Source organism: Arachis hypogaea, chromosome 2 (assembly GCF_003086295.3).
Source record: "Arachis hypogaea cultivar Tifrunner chromosome 2, arahy.Tifrunner.gnm2.J5K5, whole genome shotgun sequence".
Taxonomy (NCBI): domain Eukaryota; kingdom Viridiplantae; phylum Streptophyta; class Magnoliopsida; order Fabales; family Fabaceae; genus Arachis; species Arachis hypogaea.
The window spans coordinates 41431239-41436068 of record NC_092037.1 but is presented as its reverse complement, the minus strand read 5'-3'; the positions used below and the strand labels follow the sequence as shown (position 1 = coordinate 41436068).

The 4830-nt window shown below is 39.4% G+C and overlaps 1 non-coding gene across 1 annotated transcript; it reads right to left on the bottom strand.

The window, feature by feature from the left end:
• Positions 1-1747: 1747 nt before the first annotated feature.
• On the bottom strand, positions 1748-1855 carry LOC112762767 (small nucleolar RNA R71). Its single transcript, XR_003182760.1, has one exon. It is a non-coding gene; the product is annotated as a small nucleolar RNA R71 (small nucleolar RNA).
• Positions 1856-4830: the final 2975 nt, after the last annotated feature.

Below are 4830 nucleotides of genomic sequence, written 5' to 3'. Positions count from 1 at the left end.
TTATTTTCTTTTCCACTTAATTTTCAAAAAATCCAAAAAAATTATAAAATCTTAAAATCAAAAATATTTTTATGTTTCTTGTTGAGTCTAGTGTCTCATTTTAAGTTTGGTGTCAATTGCATGTTTCTGTTCTTCTTGCATTTTTTTTTCAAATTCATTCATGTGTCTTCATTAATCTTCAAGTTGTTCTTGATGATTTCCTTATTCTGATCTTTAAATTCTTTTGTCTTGAGTGTTTTGTTGTTTCTCATATGCATTCTCAATTTGTTAGTGTCAGTAGTATACAAACTTCTAAGTTTGGTGTCTTGCATGCATTGTTTAGTTGATTTGCATTGTAATTATTCCTCATCATTAAAAATCCAAAAAATATTTTTAATTTGTGTCTTTTCAAGTCAATAATACAAAGAATTGAATATTCAGAACACTCAGCAGAGGAATTACACAGAAAAAGCTGGGCATTCAAAACTCCCAGTGAGGAAGAAAAACTGGCGTTTAAACGCCAGCCAAGGTGCCTGGCTGGGCGTTTAACGCCCAAAAGGGTTATCCATTCTGGCGTTTAACGCCAGGATGGCACAAGAGGGAAGATTTTGTTTTTAATTCAAATTTTTCAAGTTTTCAAAATTTTTGAAAATCAAATCTTTTTCAAATCATATCTTTTCAATCATATCTATTCAAAATCAATTTCTTTCCGTTTTCAAAAATACTTGCTAACAATTAATGATTTGATTCAACATTTCTAGTATGTTGCCTTTTCTGTTGAGAAAGGTTTAATGTCTGAATCATATCTTTCTTGTTAGGCAGGTCATTAATTTTTAAAATCAAATCTTCTTAAATTGTTTTTCAAATCATATCTTCTCAATCACATCTTTTTAAAACCACATCTTTTCAATCATATTTTCTTAATCACATCTTTTTCAAAATAGTTTTCAATCGTATCTTTCTGATTTCTAATTTCAAAATCTTTTTCAAAAAACCACTTTATTTCTTTCCCAATCATATTTTTCGAAAATTTCTTCCCCTCTTCTCACATCATTCTATTTATGGACTAACACTCCTCCTCAATGCACAATTCGAACTCTATCTTTCTTGATAAGTTCGAATTCTTCTACCTCTTCCTTCTATTTTTCTTTTCCTCTGACACCTCAAGGAATCTCTATACTGTGACATAGAGGATTCCATATTTTCTTGTTCTCTTCTCTTTCATATGAGCAGGAGCAAAGACAAAAGCATTCTTGTTGAGGCTGACCCTGAACCTGAAAGGACCTTGAAGCGAAAGCTAAGAGAAGCTAAGGCACAACACTCTGTAGAGGACCTAACAGAAATCTTCAAACAAGAAGAAGACATGGCAGCCAAAAATAACAACAATGCCAACAATGCAAGGAAGGTGCTGGGTGACTTTACTGCACCTACTCCCGACTTCAATGGGAGAAGCATCTCTATCCCTGCCATTGGAGCAAACAACTTTGAGCTTAAGCCTCAATTAATTTCTCTAATACAACAGAATTGCAAGTTCCATGGACTTCCATTGGAAGATCCTCATCAGTTTTTAGCTGAGTTCTTGCAAATCTATGACACTGTCAAGACCAATGGGGTTATCCCTGAAGTCTACAGACTTATGCTATTCCCTTTTGCTGTAAGAGACAGAGCTAGGATATGGTTGGACACACAACCTAAAGAAAGCCTGAACTCTTGGGAAAAGCTAGTCAATGCCTTCTTGGCAAAGTTCTTTCCACCTCAAAAATTAAGTAAGCTTAGAGTGGAAGTCCAAACCTTCAGACAGAAGGAAGGTGAATCCCTCTATGAAGCTTGGGAAAGATACAAACAATTGATCAGAAAGTGTCCTTCTGACATGCTTTCTGAATGGAGCATCATAGCTATCTTCTATAATGGTCTGTCTGAACTATCCAAGATGTCATTGGACAGCTCTGCTGGAGGATCTCTTCATCTGAAAAAGACGCCTACAGAAGCTCAAGAACTCATTGAAATGGTTGCAAATAACCAATTCATGCACACTTCTGAAAGAAATCTTGTGAACAATGGGATGAATCAGAAGAAAGGAGTTCTTGAGATTGATACTCTGTATGCCATACTGGCTCAGAACAAAATATTGACTCAGCAAGTCAATATGATTTCTCAAAGTCTGTCTGGAATACAAGCTGCACCAAGCAGTACTAAGGATGCTTCATCTGAAGAAGAAGCTTATGATCCTGAGAACCCTTCAATGGAAGAGGTGAATTACATGGGAGAACCCTATAAACACCTAAAATCCTTCATGGAGAAATCATCCAAATCTCTCATGGAAGAATCAATAGAGACCTCAACAAGGTTTCAACAACAATAATGGTGGAAGAAACAGGTTTAGCAATGGCAAACATTTTCCATCATCTTCTCAGCAACAGACAGAGAATTCTAAGCAGAGCCACTCTGACTTAGCAACCATGGTCTCTGATTTAATCAAAACCACTCAAAGTTTCATGACTGAAATAAGATCCTCCATTAGAAACCTGGAGGCACAAGTGGGACAGCTGAGCAAGAAAATTACTGAACTCCCTCCTAGTACTCTTCCAAGCAATACAGAAGAGAATCCAAAAGGAGAGTTCAAGGCCATCAACATGGCCGAATTTGGAGAGGAGGAAGAGGTAGTGAGCGCCATTAAGGAAGACCTCAATGGACGTCCACTGGCCTCCAATGAGTTCCCCAATGAGGAACCATGGGAATCTGAGGCTCAGAATGTGACCATAGATATTCCATTGGATTTACTTCTGCCATTCATGAGCTCTGATGAGTATTCTTCCTCTGAAGAGGATGAATATGTCACTGAAGAGCAAGTTGCTAAATACCTTGGAGCAATCATGAAGCTAAATGACAAGTTATTTGGTAATGAGACTTGGGAGAACAAACCTCCTTTGCTCACCAAAGAACTGGATGACTTGACTGGGCAGAAATTACCTCAAACAAGACAGGACCCTGGGAAGTTCTCAATATCTTGTACCATAGGCACCATGACCTTTAAGAAGGCTCTGTGTGACCTAGGGTCAAGCATAAACCTCATGCCTCTCTCTGTAATGGAGAAGCTGGGGATCTTTGAGGTACAAGCTGCATGAATCTCACTAGAGATGGCAGACAATTCAAGAAAACAAGCTTATAGACTGGTAGAGGATGTTCTGGTAAAGGTTGAAGACCATTACATCCCTGGTGATTTCATAGTCCTAAAGACTGGGAAGTGCATGGATGAATCCATCATCCTTGGCAGACCCTTCCTAGCCATAGCAAAGGCTGTGATTGATGTTGACAGAGGAGAATTGATCATTCAAGTGAATGAGGACTCCCTTATGCTTAAGGCTCAAGGATATCCCTCTGTAACCATGGAGAGGAAGCATGAAGAGCGCCTCTCAATACAGAGTCAAACAGAGCCACCACAGTCAAACTCTAAGTTTGGTGTTGGGAGGCCACAACCAACTTCTAAGTTTGGTGTTAAACCCCCACATTCAAACTCTAAGTTTGGTGTTGGGAGGTTCCAACATTGCTCTGAGCATCTGTGAGGCTCCATGAGAGCCCATGATGAGCGGATAATTTGTACGCTTTTTGGCATTGTTTTTAGTATGTTTTTAGTATGATCTAGTTAGTTTTTAGTATATTTTTATTAGTTTTTAGTTAAAATTCACTTTTCTGGACTTTACTATGAGTTTGTGTGTTTTTCTGTGATTTCAGGTATTTTCTGGCTGAAATTGAGGGATCTGAGCAAAAATCTGATTCAGAGACTGAAAAGGACTGCAGATGCTGTTGGATTCTGACCTCCCTGCACTCGAAGTGGATTTTCTGGAGCTACAAAAGCCCAATTGGCGCGCTCTCAACGGCGTTGGAAAGTAGACATCCTGGGCTTTCCAGAAATATATAATAGTCCATACTTTGCCCAAGATTTGATGGCCCAAATCGGCGTTCAAAGTCACCCTCAGAATTCCCAGCGTTAAACGCCGGAACTAGCACCAAAATGGGAGTTAAACGCCCAAACTGGCACTAAAGCTGGCGTTTAACTCCAGAAGGAGTCTCTACACGAAAATGCTTCATTGCTCAGCCCAAGCACACACCAAGTGGGCCCGGAAGTGGATTTTTTATGTCATTTACTCATCTCTGTACACCCTAGGCTACTAGTTCTCTATAAGTAGGACCTTTTACTATTGTATTTTCATCTTTTGGACATCTAGTTCTTAGATCAGATCTTGGTTCATCTGGTTCCCTCTCTGGGGCCGAAACCAATGATCACTCTTGTTCTTATATATTTTCAACGGTGGAGTTTCTACACACCATAGATTAAGGTGTGGAGCTCTGCTGTACCTTGAGTATTAATGCAATTACTATTGTTCTTCTATTCAATTCTGCTTGTTCTTGTTCTAAGATATCACTTGTTCTTCAACTTGATGAATGTGATGATCCATGACACTCATCATCATTCTCACCTATGAACGTGTGACTGACAACCACCTCCGTTCTACCTTAGACTGGGTGAATATCTCTTGGATTCTTTAACTGGAATCTTCGTGGTATAGGCTAGAACTGATAGCGGCATTCAAGAGAATCCGGAAGGTCTAACCTTGTCTGTGGTATTCTGAGTAGGATTCAATGATTGGATGACTGTGACGTGCTTCAAACTCCTGAAGGCGGGGCGTTAGTGACAGACGCAAAAGAATCACTGGATTTTATTCCGGCCTGATCGAGAACCGACAGATGGATAGCCGTGCCGTGACAGGGTGGGTTGAACATTTCCACTGAGAGGATGGGAGGTAGCCACTGACAACGGTGAAACCCTTGCTTAAGCTTGCCATGGAAAGG